Source organism: Staurois parvus, unplaced genomic scaffold (assembly GCF_062004578.1).
Source record: "Staurois parvus isolate SC_StPar_1 unplaced genomic scaffold, SC_StPar_1.0 ptg001122l, whole genome shotgun sequence".
Classification (NCBI taxonomy): domain Eukaryota; kingdom Metazoa; phylum Chordata; class Amphibia; order Anura; family Ranidae; genus Staurois; species Staurois parvus.
Window position 1 is genome coordinate 1,037,531 of NW_028318918.1, and position 26,946 is coordinate 1,064,476.

The window sequence follows — 26,946 nt, forward strand, 5'->3', positions numbered from 1 at the left end:
TTGTAGTGCCCTCTAGCTAGATAGAATTTTTGTCTGTAAGTTAGAGGCTTTCTAGAAGCCTGGGATGAGTCAGCCTGGGAGTGAGGCAGTAAGGTTACCTCAGGTCACGCTGGGAGACTCTACAGGTCAGGGCTTCTGGAGCCTTCCCACTGTTTAAGAAACTGCTAGAACTTTCTAGACGAGAGGTGGAGGAGGGGAGGAGACCTGGATTTGCATGTTTGAGGGAACCTGTTCAATCCCCAGGTTGGAGACGTGGTATGGTGGCTAGGACAGCCCTTAAATGTGTGAGAGCATGATCAGCACAGGAGTTGGGTGGAAGATGGAGTGAAGGAAGGTGCTGGTGTTTGGAGCCTGGGAGGGAGCCCAAGCAGAGGCAGGCCTGCCTACAGGCTGAAGCTGGACAGAAGAATCTCCACAGTCCCACCATCTACTAGGAAAGACAGCATATCAGCAGGGAAGAAGCCAGTCCAGCATAAGGCCTGAAAGCAGCTGCAAGCCCCTAAGCTACAGGAAAAGGACAGTGTGAGTACTTCTACACCCCCTGGGCCAAAGAAGGGAGGGCCCCCTGTGGCCAACTAGTTCTCACTGGGACTGCTTCACTGTAGATCTTGGAATCCCTTACTCAGGAACACTCTCAAGACAGCCGGGTGGATAAGGAGATTTTCATCTGGGGTCTGAAGAGTTTCACCAAAGGGGAATCAGTGCTCCTCACTAGACTGGTTGCTGATTTTTTTTGTCCATTTTTGTGTAGAGAAGGGCAACCAAACTGTTAAAGAGTCACGGAGGAGCTCAGCTATAAGGAGGATAAAGATTAACTGAACTGAATTCTATGAGGAAAGATTAGCTGAACTGAATTTATTCTCTCTTGAGAAAAGGAGATTAAGTAGTATTATAATACAGTATGAATGAATAAATAAATAAACAAATAAGTGGTCCAAATGATGAACTCGGTATAGAGTTATTCAATTTAAGGTCATCACAGAGGACAAGGGGCGCTCTTTACATCTGGAGGAAAAGAGATTTAATCTCCAGACACAGAAAGGCTTCTTCACAGTAAGAGCTGTGAAAACGTGGACTAGACTCCCTCGAGAACTGGTTGCTGGCTCCTAGACTTTAGAAAGTGCCGTTAAGGCCTGGTGTAAATGGTGATTTATGTACCACAGCTTTTCTCAACATTTTTAACGTGAAGGAACCCTTGAAATTACTTTCCCAGCTCAGGGAACTCCTGCTAATAACTGCTACATCTAAAGCTCATGAGTCCATTACCTTGATGGTCTCTGCAGAGAATTCTCCTTACATTGGTTGTTCTGGAGACAAATCCCACCCTTACAGATAGCTAAAAAAGGTTGGTGCAGTGGCTACATATCTGAGAGGCAGAAATTGCCTTTTACTCAAGGAATCCCTTGCAACCTCTGGAGGAACCCTAGAGTTCCATGAAACCCTAGTTTAGGAATGGCTGATGTATCATGTGTAGAGCATTCATCGCTGTTGTAGGCAATTTTTCCATTGGTGCAAATAAACAGACCACACAGCATGTTAACCACCATACATTGGTGGTTATGGAGAAGAATCCCACCCTTACAGATACCTAGAAAAGAACATTGGTGTCAGTGGCTACACATCTGAGAAGCAAAAATTACTTATTGTTCAAGGAACCTTTTGCCACCTCTGGAGGAACCCTAGAGTTCCATGAAACCCTAGTTTAGGAATGGCGGATGTATCATGTGTAGAGTATTCATTGCTGTTGTAGGCAATTTTTTCATTGGTGCAAATAAAAAGAGCACACAGCATGTTAACCACCATACATTGGTGGTTATGGAGAAGAATCCCACCCTTACAGATACCTAAAAAAGAACATTGGTGTCAGTGGCTACATGTCTGAGAGTCAGACATTGCCTTTTACTCAAGGAATCCCTTGCAACCTCTGGAGGAACCCTAGAGTTCCATGAAACCCTAGTTTGGGAATGGCTGATGTATCATGTGTAGAGTATTCATCGCTGTTGTAGGCAATTTTTTCACTGGTGCAAATAAAAAGAGCACACAGCATGTTAACCACCATACATTGGTGGTTATGGAGAAGAATCCCACCCTTACAGATACCTAAAAAAGAACATTGGTGTCAGTGGCTACACATCTGAGAAGCAGAAATTACTTATTGTTCAAAGAACTCTTGCCACCTCTTAAGGAACCCTGGAGTTCCATGAAACCCTAGTTTGAAATGGCTGATGTATCATGTGTAGAGCATTCATCGCTGTTGTAGGCAATTTTTTCATTGGTGCAAATAAACAGACCACACAGCATGTTAACCACCATACATTGGTGGTTATGGAGAAGAATCCCACCCTTACAGATACCTAGAAAATAACATTGGTGTCAGTGGCTACACATCTGAGAAGCAAAAATTACTTATTGTTCAAGGAACCTTTTGCCACCTCTGGAGGAACCCTAGAGTTCCATGAAACCCTAGTTTAGGAATGGCGGATGTATCATGTGTAGAGTATTCATTGCTGTTGTAGGCAATTTTTTCATTGGTGCAAATAAAAAGAGCACACAGCATGTTAACCACCATACATTGGTGGTTATGGAGAAGAATCCCACCCTTACAGATACCTAAAAAAGAACATTGGTGTCAGTGGCTACATGTCTGAGAGTCAGACATTGCCTTTTACTCAAGGAATCCCTTGCAACCTCTGGAGGAACCCTAGAGTTCCATGAAACCCTAGTTTGGGAATGGCTGATGTATCATGTGTAGAGTATTCATCGCTGTTGTAGGCAATTTTTTCACTGGTGCAAATAAAAAGAGCACACAGCATGTTAACCACCATACATTGGTGGTTATGGAGAAGAATCCCACCCTTACAGATACCTAAAAAAGAACATTGGTGTCAGTGGCTACACATCTGAGAAGCAGAAATTACTTATTGTTCAAGGAACTCTTGCCACCTCTTAAGGAACCCTGGAGTTCCATGAAACCCTAGTTTGAAATGGCTGATGTATCATGTGTAGAGCATTCATCGCTGTTGTAGGCAATTTTTTCATTGGTGCAAATAAACAGACCACACAGCATGTTAACCACCATACATTGGTGGTTATGGAGAAGAATCCCACCCTTACGGATACCTAAAAAAGGACATTGGTGTCAGTGGCTACATATCTGAGAGTCAGACATTGCCTTTTACTCAAGGAATCCCTTGCAACCTCTGAAGGAACCCTAGAGTTCCATGAAACCCTAGTTGGGAATGGCTGATGTATCATGTGTAGAGCATTCATCGCTGTTGTAGGCAATTTTTTCATTGGTGCAAATAAAAAGAGCACACAGCATGTTAACCACCATACATTGGTGGTTATGGAGAAGAATCCCACCCTTACAGATACCTAAAAAAGAACATTGGTGTCAGTGCCTACACATCTGAGAGGCAGAAATTGCTTATTTTTCAGGGAACCACTTGCAACCTCTGAAGAAACCCTAGAGTTCCATGAAACCCTAGTTGGGAATGACTGATTTATCATGTGTAGAGCATTCATTGCTGTTGTAGGCAATTCTTTCATTGGTGCAAATAAAAAGAGCACACAGCATGTTAAGCACCATACATTGGTGGTTATGGAGAAGAATCGCACCCTTACGGATACCTAAAAAAGAACATTGGTGTCAGTGGCTACATATCTGAGAGTCAGACATTGCCTTTTACTCAAGGAATCCCTTGCAACCTCTGAAGGAACCCTAGAGTTCCATGAAACCCTAGTTGGGAATGGCTGATGTATCATGTGTAGAGCATTCATTGCTATTGTAGGCAATTTTTTTCATTGGTGCAAATAAAAAGAGCACACAGCATGTTAACCACCTTACATTGGTGGCTATGGAGAAGAATCCCACCCTTACAGATACCTAAAAAAGAACATTGGTGTCAGTGGCTACACATCTGAGAAGCAGAAATGACTTATTGTTCAAGGAACCTTTTGCCACCTCTGGAGCAACCCTGGAGTTCCATGAAACCCTAGTTGGGAATGGCTGATGTATCATGTGTAGAGCATTCATCGCTGTTATAGGCAATTTTTTCATTGGTGCAAATAAAAAGAGCACACAGCATGTTAACCACCATACATTGGTGGTTATGGAGAAGAATCCCACCCTTACAGTTACCTAAAAAAGAACATTGGTGTCAGTGGCTACATATCTGAGAGTCAGACATTGCCTTTTACTCAAGGAATCCCTTGCAACCTCTGAAGGAACCCTAGAGTTCCATGAAACCCTAGTGTGGGAATGGCTGATGTATCATGTGTAGAGCATTCATCGCTGTTGTAGGCAATTCTTTCACTGGTGTGAATAAAAAGAGCACACAGCATGTTAATGACTTGCTCAGTAGCGTATCATAGTTGTGCACAAGGCATACGGTATATAAATCTGAATCACACGTTGACTGAATGCTGGAAAGGGTTGCACAGCTCATGTAACATATTTGGCACGCGTTCCATTTCTTCCTGTAACTTCTAGAAAATATTAAACTTCTATTCTCTGTTTTTCTTTTTTTTTTACTTGTTTGGACCTTACCAGCCAATTCTTCTAGATGAGGCCATTAGTGGCTTGTCCTAGGGGAACGTATACCTGACTACCTGCAGATAGTAAGGTTGTCGGAAGATATCTCTCAAATTGTTCTGTTTTTCATAACATACCATTTTTTGTTTTTTTTTTCTCCATGTGCTTAGCCCACCTCAGGGGGTCTCAGCAATGGCCTTTGGTATCATTAAGAGCTCAGTGGAGTGAGGAGAGAGGCATTTTACATATTTTAGCTGTAATGGCTTAATAGCGGCTATGAGTTCACCTGCTAGACACCAGAGATCAGGAGATAAATGTCCTGCGGTCTCTGGCTTTCCTTTTTTCGTGTTCCGTGCTGAGTTGTGAGTAAAATGAGAGAAGACTGTAGGATTCCATGAAATAGGAAAGTTGAAATTATTGGATTAAGGTGCATCAGATCTATTACGGGATATTTTCCAATCTGCTATTTTCACTCAGCGTCACGTTCCTATCCTTTGTGTAACTAACGTGATGAAATGAAGGGCAGACCAACTTTGAGAACACCTTCATGTAAATAGTTTTTGTATTTATTCTTTCTTGAGAAGAGGCGATTAGGGGGGATATGATCACCATGTATAATACATAAGGGGGGGTATGATCACCATGTATAATACATAAGGGGGGATATGATCACCATGTATAATACATAAGGGGGGATATGATCTCCATGTATAATACATAAGGGGGGATATGATCACCATGTATAATACATAAGGGGGGATATGATCTCCATGTATAATACATAAGGGGGGATATGATCTCCATGTATAATACATAAGGGGGGGATATGATCTCCATGTATAATACATAAGGGGGGGTATGATCTCCATGTATAATACATAAGGGGGATATGATCCCCATGTATAATACATAAAGGGGGATATGATCTCCATGTATAATACATAAGGGGGATATGATCTCCATGTATAATACATAAGGGGGGATATGATCTCCATGTATAATACATAAGGGGGGATATGATCTCCATGTATAATACATAAGGGGGGGTATGATCTCCATGTATGATACATAAGGGGGATATGATCTCCATGTATAATACATAAGGGGGGATATGATCTCCATGTATAATACATAAGGGGGGATATGATCACCATGTATAATACATAAGGGAGGGTATGATCTCCATGTATAATACATAAGGGGGGATATGATCACCATGTATAATACATAAGGGGGGATATGATCTCCATGTATAATACATAAGGGGGGATATGATCTCCATGTATAATACATAAGGGGGGATATGATCTCCATGTATAATACGTAAGGGGGGATATGATCACCATTGTATAATACATAAGGGGGATATGATCTCCATGTATAATACATAAGTGGGGATATGATCTCCATGTATAATACATAAGGAGGGATATGATCTCCATGTATAATACATAAGGGGGGATATGATCTCCATGTATAATACATAAGGGGGGATATGATCTCCATGTATAATACATAAGGGGGGATATGATCTCCATGTATAATACATAAGGGGGATATGATCTCCATGTATAATACATAAGGGGGGATATGATCTCCATGTATAATACATAAGGGGGGATATGATCTCCATGTATAATACATAAGGGGGATATGATCTCCATGTATAATACATAAGGGGGGATATGATCTCCATGTATAATACATAAGGGGGATTGATCACCATGTATAATACATAAGGGGGGATATGATCTCCATGTATAATACATAAGGGGGATATGATCTCCATGTATAATACATAAGGGGGTATGATCACCATGTATAATACATAAGGGGGGATGTGATCTCCATCTATAATACATAACGGGGGATATGATCACCATGTATAATACATAAGGCGGGATATGATCTCCATGTATAATACATAAGGGGGGATATGGTCTCCATCTATAATACATAAGGGGGGATATGATCACCATGTATAATACATAAGGGGGATATGATCACCATGTACAATACATAAGGGGGCATATGATCTCCATGTATAATACATAAGGGGGATATGATCTCCATGTATAATACATAAGGGGGGATATGATCTCCATGTATAATACATAAGGGGGATATGATCACCATGTACAATACATAAGGGGGGATATGATCTCCATGTATAATACATAAGGGGGATATGATCACCATGTACAATACATAAGGGGGGATATGATCTCCATGTATAATACATAAGGGGGATATGATCTCCATGTATAATACATAAGGGGGGATATGATCTCCATGTATAATACATAAGGGGGATATGATCTCCATGTATAATACATAAGGGGGATATGATCTCCATGTATAATACATAAGGGGGGATATGATCTCCATGTATAATACATAAGGGGGGGTATGATCTCCATGTATGATACATAAGGGGGATATGATCTCCATGTATAATACATAAGTGGGGATATGATCTCCATGTATAATACATAAGGGGGGATATGATCACCATGTATAATACATAAGGGGGGATATGATCACCATGTATAATACATAAGGGGGGATATGATCTCCATGTATAATACATAAGGGGGGATATGATCTCCATGTATAATACATAAGGGGGGATATGATCTCCATGTATAATACGTAAGGGGGGATATGATCACCATTGTATAATACATAAGGGGGATATGATCTCCATGTATAATACATAAGTGGGGATATGATCTCCATGTATAATACATAAGGGGGGATATGATCTCCATGTATAATACATAAGGGGGGATATGATCTCCATGTATAATACATAAGGGGGGATATGATCTCCATGTATAATACATAAGGGGGATATGATCTCCATGTATAATACATAAGGGGGGATATGATCTCCATGTATAATACATAAGGGGGATATGATCTCCATGTATAATACATAAGGGGGGATATGATCTCCATGTACAATACATAAGGGGGGATATGATCTCCATGTATAATACATAAGGGGGGATATGATCTCCATGTATGATACATAAGGGGGGATATGATCACATGTATGATACATAAGGGGGGATATGATCTCCATGTATAATACATAAGGGGGGATATGATCTCCATGTACAATACATAAGGGGGGATATGATCTCCATGTATAATACATAAGGGGGGATATGATCTCCATGTATAATACATAAAGGGGGATATGATCTCCATGTATAATACATAAGGGGGATATGATCTCCATGTATAATACATAAGGGGGATATGATCTCCATGTATAATACATAAGGGGGGATATGATCTCCATGTACAATACATAAGGGGGATATGATCTCCATGTATAATACATAAGGGGGGATATGATCTCCATGTATGATACATAAGGGGGGATATGATCACATGTATGATACATAAGGGGGGATATGATCTCCATGTATAATACATAAGGGGGATATGATCTCCATGGAAAAATACATAATTGGTCCATATAATACATTTTGTGTAGAGTTATTCACTTTAAAGTCATTACAGAGGACAAGGGGGCACTCTTTTTGTCTGGAGGAGAAAGAGTCGACCTCCACATATGGAAAGACTTCTTTACAGTAAGAGCTGTGATCATGTGGGATAGACTTCCTCAAGAACTAGTCCTGGTCAGCTCAGGGCCGGGACAAGGGGTGGGCAGGAGGGGCAACTGCCATGGACGCTGTGAGGACTTGAGGGGTTGTGCTTGAAGGAGTAATTTGGGGGGGGGGGTTGTACTAAGAGGGTATATTTGTGTTAAGAAGGGGGTGTGGGGGAGGAGGATTTGTGCTAGTAGGGATGACTGGGGGATACGAGCTAGGTGGGGAGATTTATTGCTAGGACAGGGGATTGGGGGAAAGCGGGGGGTTGTGCTTGAAGTGGGGGATTTGGAGGAGGCAATGAGGATTTATGCTCAGAGGAGAAATTTAGAGGATTTTGTTTGGGGGAGAATTTTGGCTTGCAAAGGGAAATCATGCATAGGGGGTAAGTGTAAAGATTAGCGCTCACATTTTTTTTTTTGAGGTGGAGGGAGGGTATTTTTGCTGACACATAATGCTCATACATTTTGGAGGGCACTATTAGGCATCTTCACCCTGGGCGCTAAATGGCCTTGTCACGGCACTGAGCTCAGTAGATTGTTTTTAAATCAGCTGGATACATTTCTAAATGCAGTGAATATTACTGGATATTAACATGTATAGATAATAACACCAGGCATTGTAGATCCAAAGAATATCCAATTACCTTCTGAGGGATCGGGAATGAATTTATTTTTTCCCCACTGGAGTAAATTGGATCATGCTTTAGGACTCATGCACACGGACAGGAAAAACGCTGCTGTTAGAGGCCTTTGGCTTTTCTTTTTATGCCCCTGAAAGCGGCTCTAGGTTATCTAGTGTGCATATGCACATTGTGTCCTTTACAGGTATATTTTAGAGGGCATAAAAAAAAGCCCCAAAACTGCATTCAGACAGGAGTTTCCCAGCGTTATTTATGCCTGTAGGCACATAAATGCATCTTCACACGTCTAAACAGGGACATAGGCGCGTAAATTGAATGGAGTGGCTAGAATAAATTATTATTCCAGCTGTAGCCAGCAGAATGAGTTTACACTCATGCGCATCTAATGACAGTATGCGCATAAATGTGTGTATGTATGCCCATAAAAACGCAACACTAGAAGCATTTTTTCTGCCTGGTTCTGCCAGAAAAAACTCAGCATGTGCATGAGGCCTTATAGGGCTTTTTTTGCCTTCCTCTGGGTCAATTGTAGTTATAGGATTCTGCATATAGAGGTATATGGAGGTTTTTTATTTTGCATTTAATTATTTTTTTCTATTGGTTGAACTAGGTCCTGCCTTTTTTACTCCCCCTACACCTCTGATGAAGTCCCAAGGCAGCTGCCTCCTTCCTGTGCTGGAATAAGGTCCTTAGCACCCAAGGTATAAGGGCCTAAGTGGTCTCTTTCAATGGGCCATGAAGTCTATAGGCAGGATAGGTTACAGGTGCTTCCCTTTTTGTTCCCCCTGCTCCCTGCCGAAGTCGCAAGACAGCTGCTTCTTCCAGTGCTAGAACAAGGTCTTTTAGAACCGAAGGTAAAAAAGGCCTTAGTGCTCTCTTCCCAGTGGGTCTTGAGCTACTTAAGCAGAAAATGTTTCAGATCTTGCCCTTTTTGTCCCCCCCCCCCATACCCACTAAAGTCCCAAGACAGACACTTCTTACAGTGCTGGAACAAGGTTCTTTAGCACCCAAGGAGTAAAGGTCTAAGTGCTCTCTTCCCAATGGGTTGTGAGCTACTTCAGCAGGGTCGATTGCAGGTTCTTCACTGAGGTCTAAAGGCAGCTGCCTCTTCCAGTGCTGAGACAAGGTCCTTTAGCACCCAAGGTATAAGGGCCTAAGTGGTCTCTTTCAATGGGCCATGAAGTCTATAGGCAGGATAGGTTACAGGTGCTGCCCTTTTTGTTCCCCCTGCTCCCTGCCAAAGTCGCAAGACAGCTGCTTCTTCCAGTGCTAGAACAAGGTCTTTTAGAACCCAAGGTATAAAGGCCTTAGTGCTCTCTTCCCAGTGGGTCTTGAGCTACTTAAGCAGAAAAGGTTTCAGATCTTGCCCTTTTTGTCCCCACCCCCACATACCCACTAAAGTCCCAAGACAGACACTTCTTACAGTGCTGGAACAAGGTTCTTTAGCACCCAAGGAGTAAAGGCCTAAGTGCTCTCTTCCCAATGGGTTGTGAGCTACTTCAGCAGGATCGATTGCAGGTTCTTCACTGAGGTCTAAAGGCAGCTGCCTCTTCCAGTGCTGAGACAAGGTCCTTTAGCTCCCAAGGTGAAAAGGCCTAAGTGTTCTCTTCCCAATGGCCCTTGAACTACTGCAGCAGGATAGGTTGCAGGTCCTGCCTTTTTTGTCCCAAGGCAACTGCCTCATTCGGTGTTGGGACAAGGTCCTTTAGTACCCAAGGTGTAAAAACTTAAGTGCTCTCTTCCCAATGGGTCGCACTGTAATCTACTTCGGCAGCATAGGGTTCAGGTCCTGCCCTTTTTGTTCCCCCAACCCCGCTGAAGTCCCAAGACAGCCACTTTTCTTAGTGCCCCCGTCCCATGAGGCATTTCATGATTGACAGTTACAAGCATGACTCCCAAAGACAGAGGCATGATGGGACTTGTAGTTTCACAACAGTTAGAGGGCCGCCAGTTTGACATCCCTGATCTATGGTATAAAGGCCTTAGTGCTGTCTTCCCAATGGGTCCTGAACTACTTCAGTAGGATAGGTTGCAGGTCCTGCCTTTTTTGTCCTCTTCTGAAGTCCCAAGGCAACAGCCTCATTCGGTGTTGGGACAAGGTCCTTTAATACCCAAGGTGTAAATAGTCCCAAGACAGCCACTTCTTAGTGCTGGAACAAGGTCCTTTTAACACCTAAGGTATAAAAGCCTTAGTGCTCTCTTCCCAATGGGTCCTGAACTACTTCAGCAGAATCGGTTTCAGCTCCTGCTCTTTTTGGCCCCCTTACTTACTGAAGTTCCCAAGACAGCTGCCACTTCTGTAACAAATGGCCCTGGCTACACCATCTTCATGGGGTTTGCATGTTCTCCCTGCACTTGTGGATTCTTCTGGGTTTTCCATTTTCTACCCACAACCCAATATACTGTAGAATTAAAGAACTTCCACCAAAATGTGAACTTGAGAGATGTTAGATTGTAAGCTCCTTTGGAGCAAGGACTGATTTTGAGGTTTTGTGTCTTTCGTAACCTATTGCAGGATAAATAATAACTATAGAAACAGGGAAACCCATATACACCCACCAGCCACTTTTTTAGGTACAATTGCTTGGTAACACAAATTGTCAAATCAGCCAATCACATGGCAGCAACTCAATGCATTTAGGCATCTAGACGTGGTGAAAACGACTTGCTGAAGTACAAACCGAGCACCAGAATGTGGAAGAAAAGGGATTTAACTGACTTTGAACGTGACATGGTTGTCGGTGCCCAACTAGCTGGTCTGAGTATTTAAAAAACTGCTGATCTACTGGGATTTTCACACACAACCATCTCAAAGGTTTACAGGGTCCAAAAGAGAGAAAATATCCAGTGAGCAGCAATTGTGTGGATGAAAATGCCTTGATGTCAGAGGAGAATGGGAAGACTGGTTTGAGATGATAGAAAGGCAACAGTAACTCAAATAACTACTCATTACAACCAAGGTATGCAGAATACCATCTCTGAATGCACAACACGTCAAACCTTGAAGCAGGTGAGCTACAGCAGCAGAAGCTCACACTGAGTGTTACTCCTGTCAGCTAAGAACAGAGGCTACAATTCACACAGGCTCACCAAAATTGGTCAATAGAAGATTGAAAAACGTTGCCTGGTCTGATGAGTCTCGATTTCATCTGTGACATTCAGGGTCCGAATTTGGCGTAAAACATGAAAGCATGGATCCATCCTGCCTTGTATCAACGGTTCAGGCTGGTGGTGGTGTAATGGTGTGGGAGATATTTTCTTGGCACACTTTGGACCCCTTAGTACCAATTGAGCATTGTTAAACACCACAGCCTACCTGAGAATGGTTGCTGACCATGTCCATCCGTCTATGACTCCAGTGTCCCCATCTTCTGATGGCTCCTTCCAGCAGGATAATGCACCGTGTCACAAAACTCAAATCATCTCCAACTGGTTTCTTGAACATGACAATGGGGTCACTGCACTCCAATAACCTCCACAGTCACCAGATCTCCATCCAATAGAGCACCTTTGGGATGTGGTGGAATGGGAGATTATTATTATTATAGAGTATTTATATAGCGCCAAAGGGTTTGCTCAGCGCTGTACATTAGAATGGGGGACAAGACATGAGACAATAAAGTAGAAAAACAATACACGATACACGAGGGTTAGAGGGCCCTTCCCTTTCGAGCTTACAGTCTAGGAGGGAGGGGATGGTGATACAGGAGGAGATGGCTGTGGGGGATGGAATGGAGTGAGGAGTGGAGGGGGATCGGCTGTTAGGTGAGGGTGGGGTAGGCTTCCCTGAAGAGATGGGTTTTCAGGGTGCGCCTAAAGGTGAGGAGGGTAGGGGACAATCTGATGGATTGGGGAAGTGAGTTCCAGAGGATGGGGGAAGCTCTGGAGAAGTCCTGCAGTTGGGCGTGGGAGGTGGAGACCAGGGAGCTAGAGAGTAGGAGGTCTTGCGAGGAGCAAAGATTATGGGTAGGGTGGTATTTGGGTATCAGGTCGGTGAGGTAGTTTGGGGCAGCGTTATGAATGGCTTTGTATGTCAATGTTAGTAGTTTGAATTTGATGCGTTGGGCAATTGGAGGGAATGACAGAGGGAGGTGGCAGAAGCGGAGCGGTTGGTAAGGTGGATGAGTCTGGCCGCTGAGTTCAGGATAGACTGAAGCAGGGATAGCCTGGTTGGGGTAGGCCGGTGAGAAGGGAGTTGCAGTAGTCCAGGCGTGAGATAATAAGGGAGTGAACAAGTTGTTTAGTGGTGTCTGGGGTAAGGAACGAGCTTATTTTGGAGATGTTGCGGAGATGGAACCTGCATGCGGTAGTCGGCGATTGGGCATGGGGTTGGAAGGACAGGTTAGAGTCTAGGATGACACCTAGGACCTTGCCTTGCGTGGTGGGACTGATGGTACCGTTGTTGGTCATGATGGAGAGGGTGGGGGGGGGGTGGTGCAACATGGATGTGCAGCCGACAAACCTGCGTGATGCTATCATGTCAATATGGAGCAAAATCTCCAACACCTTATTGAATCTATGCCACCAAGAATGAAGGCAGTTCTGACGGCAAAAGAGGGTCCAACCCGGTACTAGCAAGGTGGACCTAATAAAGTGGCCAGTGAGGGTATATGCCATGATAACATTCACACAGATAGCTTGGCCTAGTAGAGGAGTCTTGCCTTCGGTTTATTTGTTGCACGATCTAATGGATAAAGCGTTTTATCTGAGCACAAGTCCTCCTAACGCGTTTGATTTTATTTGCGTAAAAATGTGGAAATTTGAAGGCCGCGCTGCAGCGATGTCCTTGATGTCGGTTGGAGGGGATTAGTATTTATTTTTCAGTGTAAGTGGCCGGGATTCCTGCTTTTGTAGCGGCCTTGCTAACAGCTGCGGTCCAGCTGCTGGCATCCCCGCTGAGGGAGAGTGCTAAAACCTCTCAGGGGTCAGAGCTGTGGTATGTCGGTTTCTATAGCAACCAACCGAAGGGCCACTTTCTCCGAACAATCCCCCTACTCAGCCCTGTCCTGCCGTTAGCTCAGCTAAAGGGTATGCAGCTCATGGGGGGATGGCTGATGGGGGAGGAGGGAAGGAGATGCTAAGGACATGTCTTCAAGAAATCACGCTCTATTCAATCCGTACCCAACAGTCCTCATGGCCGTCGGCGCGGCACCACGTGTGCGGCGTACCTTCCTATTCACCAATATGAGAATAAATGATACTTGATCATCGTGTTCCCCCTTGCCCAAAACTATGAACCTTACACTCCATTCGCCGCTGACCATTTCGTGAATGCGCGCAAAAATTGCACGAAACGCGCAAAGAACTCGTGTTCCCTTTACGGTCCCATTCCATGTTAATGGCACCCCAAATGTGGCATGCAGATATCAATTTTTCTGCATGAAAAAACATGCAAAAAAAAAGCAAAATGAGTGGCTACAGAGTGAAAGGCGCAAAGCGGCAAAAAGCTCCATTTTATTTTTATTTTACCGCGCTTGTCGCACGTAGGGCTGCCCATTAAAATGAATGGGGTGCTCTATATTATTATTATACAGGATTTATATCGTGCCAACAGTTTGCTCAGCGCTTTACAATAAACCAGGAGACAATACAGCAACAATACAGTTCAATACAAGAGGGATAGGAGGGCCCTGATCCTGGGAGCTTACAATCTAGAAGCGGAGTGTTTGAACGCACACAAAATGCACACAAATGTGCTGCGATTTTGCTTGCGTTCTCAATACACCTAGCTATGAATGCAGCTTTAGGCTTGGTTCACACCTATGTAGGTTGCGGTTAATACATTTTTCTGGCACACCTTGCGGTCACCTATGGTCCCATTCCATGTTAATGGAACTCCAAATGTGGCATGCAGATATCAATTTTTTTGCATGAAAAAACATGCAAAAAAAAAAGCAAAATGAGTGGCTACAAAGTGAAAGGCGCACAGCATCAAAAAGCTCCATTTTTTAATTTTGCCGCGCTTGTCGCATGTAGGGCTGCCCATTAAAATGAATGGGGTGCTCTATATGCGGAGTGTTTGAACGCACACAAAATGTGCACAAATGTGCTGCGATTTTGCTCACATTCTCAATACACCTAGATATGAATGCAGCTTTAGGCTAGGTTCACACCCATGTAGGTTGTGGTTAATACATTTTCCTGGCATGGCACACCTTGCGCTTTTTCATGTGTTTTTTGCGTTTCTGTGATGTGTTCTATAGTGCAAGGGGGAGGTGTCTGTTGTGATCCAGGAAAACACACAAAACGCATGGACATAATAAGAACATTTTGTTCATATGAGTTCAAGTGACAATAAACTGATTTAAAATGCAAAAATTTGATCCAAATATGTATCCTTAACACAAAAAAGTCCCTTCTATCACTCTCAGCCTCCTCAAGATCTCCAAATTCTTTTGTTTTTATTGTTGTGATCTGAGTTCCTCTTAGAGGGTGACTACATTTATTCTCCATGGTGCCACTGTATGTAGGAACATAGACCCCCTCTCTTGCTTGCTCGGGAGATGGACTATGGGTGTAGCGTGCCGGGAACTGTGTACATGACCGCAACAAATGCGCACTGCTCATTCCAAACAAGTGGAAGTGAGGAGGCAAAGGAGAGGTTCAGGAGCTCAGAGAGGCTGTAACAGAGGCAGAAAAATACAATTTCATGATAATTAGATTACGGGGCCACTAAGTAGTCGGTGTGTATAGATTATGTACATTCTCCACGTATACTATAAATTGTAAAAATGTTGCTATATAAGTAAAGTACAATTGTAATATTTACCATAATGGGTTTACCAACATTATAGAATAGACAGATATTGAATACTTCAATAGATATATAGATATGGGATCGATAGATAGATATGGGATTGATAGATAGATAGATATGGGATCGATAGATAGATATGGGATCGATAGATAGATATGGGATCGATAGATATGGGATAGATAGATATGAGATAGATAGATAGATAGATATGGGATCGATAGATATGGGATAGATATATAGATAGATATGGGATCGATAGATAGATATGGGATTGATAGATAGATAGATATGGGATCGATAGATAGATATGGGATCGATAGATAGATATGGGATCGATAGATATGGGATAGATAGATATGAGATAGATAGATAGATAGATAGATAGATAGATAGATAGATAGATAGAAAAATATGGGATCAATATATAGATAGATAGACGATACATAGATAGTAAATAGATAGATATGGGATCAATACCTAGATCAGTAACTAGATCAATATATAGATAGACAGATATGGGATAGATAGATAGATAGATAGATAGATAGATAGATAGATAGATAGATAGATAGATATTGGATACATAGATATGGGATCAATAGCTAGATCAATTACTAGATCAATATATAGATAGACAGATAGATATGGGATCAATAGATAGATAGATATGGGATCAATAGATAGATAGATATGGGATCAATAGATAGATAGATAGATAGATTGATAGATATTGGATAGATAGATTGATAGATATTGGATAGATAGATAGATAGATAGATAGATAGATAGATAGATAGATAATAGATAGATAGATAGATAGATAGATAGATAGATAGATAATAGATAGATAGATAGATAGATAGATAGATAGATAGATAGATAGATAGATATGGGATTAATAGATAGATATTGAATAGATAGATATGGGATCAATAGCTAGATCAATAGATAGACAGATAGATATGGGATCACTAGATAGATATTGGATACATAGATATGGGATCAATAGCTAGATCAATAACTAGATCAACAGATAGACAGATAGATATGGGATCAATAGATAGATATGGGATCAATAGATAGACGATACATAGATAGTGAATAGATAGATATGAGATAGATAGATAGATAGATAGATAGATAGATAGATAGATAGATAGATAGATAGATCAATAACTAGATCAATAGACAGAAGATAGATATGGGATCAATAGTTAGATCAATAGATGGATATGGGACACATAAATCAATAGATGACTAGGTGTATGGTTGTATTTGGAGTAATCTAATAAGCACATATTATAACATTGATCCACTCCGTATCCGCCCATATACGGTCATGACACGCCCACCATATCTCCGTCATGGCTCTGTCGGGTCATGTTCTCTGTGTTGTTGGTCAGAACCATGGAACGTCCATTGATGATAAAAGTCAATTGTTTGTCATGTTTGCTGTCTGTGGCCCCGTGGTTACTATGATCATTATTTCCTGTTCTTGGTCGGGATGTCCATGGTCCTTCATGGGGCCGCACACAATGATGGTCCTCAGACCACCACATACCATCATTAATCCCCCTGAATCTGACACCCCACTCCCTGTCAGCACATGGATCCGGTTACAAAGTAAACTCTGACCCGAGTGACCTCCAGATCCAGACCTAAATCCCCCAATAATGAGACATAAGTAAAGTCACCTTTCTAGATATCTTCTGAACACATCTGGCCGTTCCTGTGGTCTGCAGGGCAGGAGTTTGCTGCAGCCAGAGCCGCCATCGGCGTGTAGTCTTGGCATGGCTGACCTCCTAATGTATTCTGTTTGCTGTCCAGGAATATTTTATGGGCCATCGGTGACTTATTGTACATATGTAATGAATTGAGAACAGAATGAAATGGCAGATTTGTGATAAGATACGGACTTCTCAAAGGAAATTCGCTATGTAATTTAGTATATGGAGCATTAAAATCCAGGATTTTTTTTCATTAAACAGGACGATGTAAAAGTGTTTGAAATACCATGTTAATTATTGACATACTTCCTTAGACCTTGTCTGTCCAGACAGTAGGATCACCTGCTGACTGGGCGTCATCCACAGGCAGCTTAACTCTTCAATAAGATACAGTAGTTGAATGCAAAGCAATTTTACTTGTTGCAGTATTTATTTTTCCAGTCTTCTGCAGTATAAGAAGACAATGACTTTCCTAAGCTGTGTCTCTGTGAATATTTTACACTGACTGAGGGAATATGGAAGAAAAGGGGAGGGTCTAGCTCAGACTGAACAAACTAAAAGGGGAGGGTCCAGCTAGGACTAAACTAACTAAATGGGGAGGGTCTAGCTCAGACTGAACAAACTAAAAGGGGAGGGTCTAGCTCGGACTAAACTAACTAAATGGGGAGGATCTAACTAGGACTGAACTAACTAAATGGGGAGGGTCTAACTAGGGCTGAACTAACTAAATGGGAAGGGTCTAGCTAGGGCTGAACTAACTAAATGGGGAGGGTCTAGCTAGGGCTGAACTAACTAAATGGGGAGGGTCTAGCTAGGGCTGAACAAACTAAAAGGGGAGGGTCTAGCTCGGACTAAGCTAAATGGGGAGGGTCTAGCTAGTACTGAACTAACTAAATGGGGAGGGTCTAGCTAGGGCTGAACAAACTAAAAGGGGAGGGTCTAGCTCAGACTAAACTAAATGGGGAGGGTCTAGCTCAGACTAAACTAAATGGGGAGGGTTTAGCTAGGACTGAACTAACTAAATGGGGAGGATCTAGCTAGGACTGAACTAACTAAATGGGGAGGGTCTAGCTAGGACTGAACTAACTAATTGGGGAGGGTCTAACTAGGACTGAACTGACTAAATGGGGAGGGTCTAGCTAGGACTGAACTAACTAAATGGGGAGGGTCTAGCTAGGACTGAACTAACTAAATGGGGAGGGTCTAGCTAGAACTAAACTAAATTGGGAGGGTCTAGCTAGGACTAAACTAAATGGGGAGGGTCTAGCTAGGACTAAACTAACTAAATGGGGAGGGTTTAGCTAGGACTGAGCTAACTAAATGGGGAGGGTCTAGCTAAAACTAAACTAACTAAATGGGGAGGGTCTAGCTAGGACTGAACTAACTAAATGGGGAGGGTCTAGCTAGGACTGAACTAACTAAATGGGGAGGGTCTAGCTAGGACTGAACTAACTAAATGGGGAGGATATAGCTAGGACTGAACTAACTAAATGGGGAGGGTCTAGCTAGGACTGAACTAACTAAATGGGGAGGGTCTAGCTAGGACTGAACTAACTAAATGGGGAGGGTCTAGCTAGGACTGAACTAACTAAATGGGGAGGGTCTAGCTAGGACTGAACTAACTAAATGGGGAGGGTCTAGCTAGGACTGAAATAACTAAATGGGGAGGGTCTAGCTAGAACTAAACTAAATGGGGAGGGTCTAGCTAGAACTAAACTAAATGGGCAGGGTCTAGCTAGGACTAAACTAACTAAATGGGGAGGGTTTAGCTAGGACTGAGCTAACTAAATGGGGAGGGTCTAGCCAAAACTAAACTAACTAAATGGGGATGGTCTAGCTAGGACTGAGCTAACTAAATGGGGAGGGTCTAGTGAGGACTAAACTAAATGGGGAAGGTCTAGCTAGGACTGAACTAACTAAATGGGGAGGATCTAGCTAGGACAGAAACAACTAAGTGGGGAGGGGCTAGCTAGGATTGAAACAACTAAATGGGGAGGGTCTAGCTAGGACTGAAACAACTAGCGTTAAACAGGAGGGGAGGACAGAGGAAAATATCAAATCACGTAAACAGGTTGTAGTAGCCCAAAACCTCCACTAGATGCCAGTATACTACAGAAAAATGATAACCTGATGCAGTTCAATAAAACACAGAAGGAGCCCATAAAAGGGGGCAGACTAGCCCCAGACATTGTTATTCCCATTTTGCATAGAGTGGGGAGGTGCTATGTCCTCTGCAAGGTTTTGTGTTTTATTGCTGTCTATATGTCTGTTGGAGATTTTCCCCCTGAGTTCCTCTTCTGCCAAAATTCTGCCACTGCCGCCATTGAGAGGTACGGTCACTATTTTACAGCTTGTCCATTAGACCCTATGATTACCGTTTTAGGCCCTGATGAAGGGGGATTCTGGCCCCTGAAACGCATTGCCTCTCTCTTTACCATTTGTGATCATTGTAACATCTTTTGGACTCCCAATATGGATGTTTGGCACTACTTCTGGTACAGCTGCACATGGATTCTTAAAATTTGACGGCCCCTTTCTTTTTAGGGTGCCCCCCCCCCCGTTTTGTGGAGAACTGCCAGGGCCAAACCCAAGCCATCGGGCTCAAACTGAAGGGTTGTGTCTCAGTGCTGAAGGCTGGGAGTCCAGCGCTTCACTACTCTTCTTAGGAAGTTCTTTTTCCCAATGGAGCTACACTTTAAGCGCAGGGCCACCATTGTGATGCCGCCCCGGGGGGGGGGGGGCTGGTTTTTGACACTCTGCACTCACAGTATGTCCTCAGTCTTATGAATTGAAAGAAGACTGAGGGCATCTTGTGGTGGAGAAAAGGTACTGCTGGGGAAGCTCTAGATTGAAGCTGAGTATTGCAGTCAAAGCCGATTTTGTTTTGTTTTTAACCTCCAGGGCCCAGAGTTGGGAAAGTCTTCCATTCTTTTGCCCTAGTGAAGACTGAGGGCATCTTGTGGTGGAGAAGAGGTACTGCAGGGATGTCTCTGGACTACAGGTGAATATTGCAGCCAGAGCTGGTTTTTCTTTTTTTTTTTTACCCCCCAAGGGGGTATAGCTGGGTTTTAAAGTGTTGTATTATTTTGCCCCAGTGAAGACGGAGGGCATCATGAGTTGGGGAAGAGGTACTGCAGGGACAGATCCAGATTGAAGGTGTGTATTTTTTAAACCTCCAGGAGGGCTAGAGTCAGGGGCGGACTGGCACCTCATGGGGCCCCCGGGCAATAGGAGATCATGGGGCCCCTGTGTCCTTGGCCAAACTCAAAAAAGCCTATAGAAAAGGGACCAGGGGCATCTCATGGGGCCCCCTACTAACCCTGGGCCCTTGGGCAGTGCCTTGGGCAAATGGTCAGTCTGCCCCTGGTAGAGTTGGGTTCTACAATGTTCAGTTCTTTTGCCCTTGTCAATTATGAGGGCATCTTGTGGTGGAGAAGAGGTACTGCAGGGACAGCTCCTGAATGAAGGTGAATACTGCAGTCAAAACTGCTTTTTTAACCTCCAGGGGAGCCAGAGTTGGGCTTTTAAATGATATTAAAGGTTCAACTTTTTTTTTTTTCTAAATTACAAACATGTTATACTTACCTGTGGCTCTGCATAGAGCAGCTCAGATCCTTCTCTTCTAGGAACCCCTGCCAACACTCTTGGCTCACCCCTTTTGACCAGTGCCTCCAATAGCAAGATGCTTGCTATGAGGGTACTGGTGCATGCTCGCTCCTGAGCCCTGTTCTATGCGCTTGTTAAGTCACTGACATTCACATTCATTAGATGTGATTTCAGGTGCGATTTCAATTTGCAAATCACACCTGAAATTGCACCGATATGACCGGGCACTTACTTTTTCTACAGTTTGTTGCAATTTCACATATATACACTATATTGCCAAAAGGATTGGCCCCGCCCTCCAAATCATGGGATTCAGGTGTTCCAATCCCCTCCATGGCCATAGGTGTATGAAATCATTACCTAGGCATGCAGACTGCTTCTACAAACATTGGTGAAAGAATGGGTCGCTCTCAGGAGCTCAGTGACTCCAAGCGTGGTCCTGTGATAGGTGGTCACCTGTGCAATAAGTCCACCCGTGACATTTCCTGGCTACTAAATATTCCACGCTCAACTGTTAGTGGGATTATAACAAAGTGGAAGCAACTGGGAACAACAGCCACTCAGCCACCAAGTGGTAGGCCACGTCACATGACAGGGCGGGGTCAGTGCATGCTGAAGCGCACAGTGCGCAGAAGTCGCCAACTGTCTGCAGAGTCAATAGCTAAAGACCTCCAAACTTGGTGTGGCCTTCAGATGAGCCCAACAACAGTGTGTAGAGAGCTTCATGTCTCCTTGTCAGGAGAACAGTACTTGCCTGACTGCATTGTGCCAAGTGTAAAGTTTGGTGGAGGGGGGATTATGGTGTGGGGTTGTTTTTCAGGGGTTGGGCTTGGCCCCCTAGTTCCAGTGAAGGGAACTCTTAAGGCGACATTTTGGACAATTTCATGCTCCCAACTTTGTGGGAAGAGTTTGGGGATGGCCCCTTCCTGTTCCAACATGACTGCGCACCAGTGCACAAAGCAAGGTCCATAAAGACATGGAGGAGCCAGTTTGGGGTGGAGGAACTTGACTGACCTGCACAGAGTCCTGACCTCACCCCCATAGAACACCTTTGGGATGAATTAGAGCGGAGACTGCGAGCCAGGCCTCCTCCCCCGACATCAGTGCCTGACCTGACAAATGTGCTTCTGGAAGAATGGTCCAACCTTCCCATAGACACCCTCCTAAACCTTGTGGACGGCCTTCCCAGAAGAGTTGAAGCTGTTAAAGCTGCAAAGGGCGGGGCCAACTCAATATTGAACCCTACGGACTAAGACTGGGGGGGCCATTAAAGGTCATGTGCGTGGAAAGGCAGGCGGCCCAATACGTTTTGGCAATACACTGTAGAATACAATGGAAATCTCAATGCAAGTTGCAAGAAATCATTGAAAATCTTCACAAGTTGCAATAAAGTCTTCAGAAATCGCATCTGAAGTGGAGCTGAAATCACACACAAATCGTGCGATTTTAAATCACAGCGGCGTGACCGGTGACTTAATGTGTTCCATTCTTTTTTTTAATGTGTATTTTAGACCAAGTCATCACATTATTATTATTATTATACAGGATTTATATAGCGCCAACAGTTTGCGCAGCGCCAACATCTGTGATACCGTGACATAGATCTTTCTTAGGCTAGGTTCACATCTCCGCGTCCGTTTTGCGCATGCGCGAGAGCTCATTAATGGACTCCCGTGCCCGTGACACGCAGGGAAGAAGTCCCTGCACTTCTTCAGAAAACACAGCCCGCACGGGAACCTCGGTTCCCAGTACGGTTGCGATTTCCAGTGCTGGTGGTGTGCCATTAGAGTTAATGGCACCCGCCCGCGGGTCCGCATTCCTCTGTGCGGGTGGTGCAGCTGCACAGATTTTTCTGGCACCACGCACGCAGATGTTAACCTAGCCTTATGCAGGCCATAGACGGGTCGAAAATCGGCCTATTTTTCAGCCGAAAAAAAATCAGCCGATTTTAGCACTGTTAATGGGTTAATTGGTCGGCCATTTTTCGGCACATTTTTTTTATCGGTGAAGTTGGAAAAAATCGGCCGATTTTCCCGGCAATAATGGGTAAATCGGCCAATCTATTTACCGATAAAAAATCTGCGCATGAGCCGTGACCTGCAAGAAGAAGAAAAAGAAGAAGAAGAATTCCAGTCCGCTATTATATTTGACATGAAAAAGTATTGCGGTTGCAACAATGTATCTATTTGTATCCGAATAAAAACATCTGTATCCCAAATGGATAAAAATGGATACAAATGGATACAAATAGATACATTGTTGCAACCGCAAGACTTTTTCATGTCAATTATAATAGCGGAGCTCTCTGCAGGGACAGAAGTAATTAAATGCTGGCAGTAGACGGGACGAAAATCGGCCGATTTTTTTTTTTCTTTTACCATTGGTGGTAACATCGGCCTATTGGACGACTAATTTTTTTTTTTTTTTTTTTAAAATGGCCGGTTTTTGACCCATCTATGGCCTGCATTACTGACTGTGCCGTTAATAACAAATTTTGTTTTAGCACTCAGCAGTCAGAGGGTTAAACGCCGGCCTCCTGCTCGACCCCGGGAGAGAGATTGTGAAAGCATGGAAGTATTAGCACCAAGCATGCACATCCCTCCCCGCACTACCGACAAAACGGTCTTTTATTTCCCCGTGACAGCATCTGCCGAGCAATCTGCGATCAGACAGCGACTATTTATTTATTGTCAATGAGATTTCTGCTTGTATTGTATTTACATAAAACATTGAAACAATTATAATTATTACAGCTTTTGTGATCCAGACCTCCTGGCAGAGCATTGTGTTGTCTTCATTGGAATTTGACGAGTTCCGTTTTGAGAGGATTGCTCGGGATATAAAAAAAAAATTATTGCCAAAAAAAAAAAAGCAGGAATGCTGCATGGAAATGCTTCGGGAACATTACCATTCACATAGAACTCGCAATGACAATTCACAGATAGAATGCATTTTGTTGGTGGATATTTATCTTCGTATCTGTAGGTACGCTGCATGGTTCTCTGCCGGGGCCGTAGTAGGATTGCCTGCTGTAGTGGGGTCGCCCGCCGTAGTGGAATCGCCCACCGTAGTGGGATTGCCTGCCATAGTGGGGTCGTCTGCTGTAGTGGGATAGTCTGCCGCAGGGGCGGACTGACAACTCATGGGGCCCCCGGGCAATAGGGGATCATGGGGCCCCTGTGTCCTTGCCCAAACTCAAAAGAGCCTATGAAAAAGGTACCAGGGGCATCTCATGGGGCCCGCTACTGACCCCGAGCCCTCGGGCAGTACCTAAGTTTCCAAATGGTCAGTCCACCCCTGGTCTGCCATGGTGGGATTGTCTGCCGTAGTGGGGTCGTCCGCCATAGTGGGATCGTCCGCCGTAGTGGGATCGCCCGCCGTAGTGGGGTCGTCCGCCGTGATAGGATCGTCCGCCGTAATGGGATCGGCCGCCGTAGTGGGATCGTCTCTCGTAGTGGGATCGTCCGCCGTGATAGGATCGTCCGCCGTAGTGGGATCGGCCGCCGTGGTGGGATCGTCTCTCGTAGTGGGGTCGTCCGCCGTGATAGGATCGTCCGCCGTAGTGGGATCGGCCGCCGTGGTGGGATCGTCTCTCGTAGTGGGATCGTCCGCCGTAGTGGGATCGTCCGCCGTAGTGGGATCGTCTCCCGTAGTGGAATCGTCCGCCGTAGTGGGGTTGTCCGCCGTGGTAGGATCGGCCGCTGTAGTGGGATCGGCCGCCGTAGTGGGGTTGTCCGCCATGGTAGGATCGTCCGCCGTAGTGGGATCGTCCGCCGTAGTGGGAACGTCTCCCGTAGTGGGATTGTCCGCCGTAGTGGGATCGCCTGCCGTAGTGGGATCGTCTCCCGTAGTGGGATCGTCTCCCGTAGTGGGATCGTCCGCTGTAGTGGGATCGTCTCCCGTAGTGGGATCGTCCGTTGTAGTGGGATCGTCTCCCGTAGTGGGATCGTCCGCTGTAGTGGGATCGTCTCCCGTAGTGGGATCATCCGCCGTAGTGGGGTCGTCTGCTGTAGTGGGGTCGTCTGCCGTAGTGGGATCGTCCACCGTGGTAGGATCGTCCGCCGTAGTGGGATCGTCTCCCATAGTGGGGTCGCCCACCATAGTGGGATCGTGCGCTGTAGTGGAATCGTCCGCCGTAGTGGGATCGTCCGCCGTAGTGGGGTTGCCCGCCGTACTGGGATTGTCTCCCGTAGTGGGGTTGCCCGCCGTAGTGGGGTCGTCTCCCATAGTGGGATTGCACGCCGTAGTGGGATCGCCTGCTCTAGTGAGATCGCCTGCCGTAGTGGGGTCGTCTGCCATAGTGGGATTGCCCACCGTAGTGGGGTCGTCCGCCATAGTGGGGTCATCTGCCGTAGAGGGGTCGTCCGCCATAGTGGGATTGTCCGCCGTAGTGGGATTGCCCGCCGTAGTGGGATCGTCTGGAAATGCTGCGGCTCCATCACAATAGCTGCATGGAGTTTGTCTGTTTATGCAGATTTTCTACCAGTGATTTCCGATTTGCTAGTTGTTTTGTGTTTGTTAGTTTGTAGGGTTGTGGTAAGTAGAGATGACGGAACAATTTGTTTTGCTTCATTTCGGATGCACTTGTTTAGTTAAAGCGGAGTTTCAGCCCCCGCCACCTCCCAAAGAAAAAAACTAAAAGTCAGCAGCTACAATGACTGAGATTTCTGACTTATAATAGTAGGGCACTTACCTGTCCCAGGGTCCAGCAGCATCCTCACCCCGAGCCGATGCTTCAGTCAGCTGTTGGAGTGCTGGCGCTGCCATCTTGGCTAAGGCTTCACCGCCGGTTTCCTACGGCGCATGCGCGAAGCACACTGCGGTCCTCTGCAACCTTGGAAGAGGGCTGCGGGGGGTGCCGAACGTCCAGCGAACTCAGCCAGAAGAGGAAGCGGGTACCTGCACCCCCCTCACCCAAAAGGTGTCGAATGTGGCAGCAGCGGGAGGGGGGAGGGAGGAGGCAGAAAAGCGGAACTTCCGCTTTTGGGTGGAACTCCGCTTTAATGATTTCCTTTTGTCATATTCGTTATGTTAGAAGGATTCATTTTTGGAATTCATTCCATATATTCGTTCTTTTCTAATCAATTATAAATTCGAATTTCAGAAGACCGGTACGGTATATTTATTCTATTCTATTATTTTCTATGCTATTAAATTCCTTTACTTTCTATTTTATTCTACTGTATTCTGTTATTCTTTTTTATATTCTATTCTCTTCTATTCTTTTCTGTGCTATTCTATTCTGTTTTATTCTTGTCTATTATTTTCTATTCTATTCCTTTATTTTCTATTTTGTTCTGTTTTATTCTATTATTTTCTGTTCTATTCTGCTCAATTCTATTCTTTTATAGTCTGTTCTGTTTTATTCTAGTCTATTCTTTTATATTCTATTATTTTCCATTTTATTCTCTTATATTCTATTCTGTTTTCTTCTAGGCCATTTTTTTCTAATCTGTTTTTATTTTCTATTCTATTATTTCTATTCTATTCCTTTAGTTTCTAATTTATTCTGTTCTGTATCATTCTATTATTTTCTGTTCTATTCTGCTCAATTCTATTCTTTTATAATCTGTTCTATTTTGTTCTAGTCTATTCTTTTATATTCTATTCTTTTCCATTCTATTCTCTTATATTCTGTTCTGTTTTATTCTAGGCCATTCTTTTCTATTCTGTTTTTATTTTATTTTCTATTCTATTCTTTCTATTATATTCCTTTAGTTTCTATTTTATTCTGTTCTGTTTTATTCTAGTCTATTCTTTTCTATTCTATACTTTTCTATTCCTTTATTTTTTATTTTATTGAGCTTACACACAGGTCTCTCTCCTGTCAGCAAGGACATGCTGCTGTGTATGTCTCTGCACAGCATGTCTCCTTAGTAAAACACGCACAGCACACAGTTAACCTTTTGATTGCCCAAGTTAACCCATTCCTGTCAAGTGTCATAGCAATCTCCGAGTGCCGACCGGGACTCGGTGATTGACATCCCTATCCGCCAATTGCAGTGCGGGTAGGGCGGTGTGTGCTCCCCTTACCAGGAAATGCAAATCACGTATAT

The 26,946-nt window shown here is 44.0% G+C and overlaps 1 protein-coding gene across 4 annotated transcripts in view; it reads left to right on the forward strand.

Moving 5' to 3' along the window:
* The window catches only part of PKNOX2 (PBX/knotted 1 homeobox 2), a 683,220-nt gene that overhangs the window by 262,137 nt on the left and 394,137 nt on the right, over positions 1 to 26,946 (forward strand). Inside the window, exon 2 of one of the 4 annotated variants that reach the window (XM_089658995.1) lies at positions 20,186 to 20,285. The exons of the other annotated variants lie outside the window; for them this stretch is intronic. The gene's annotated coding sequence lies outside the window, so the exon portion shown is untranslated. The remainder of the gene's footprint in view (positions 1 to 20,185; positions 20,286 to 26,946) is intronic. 4 annotated transcript variants of the gene reach the window in all.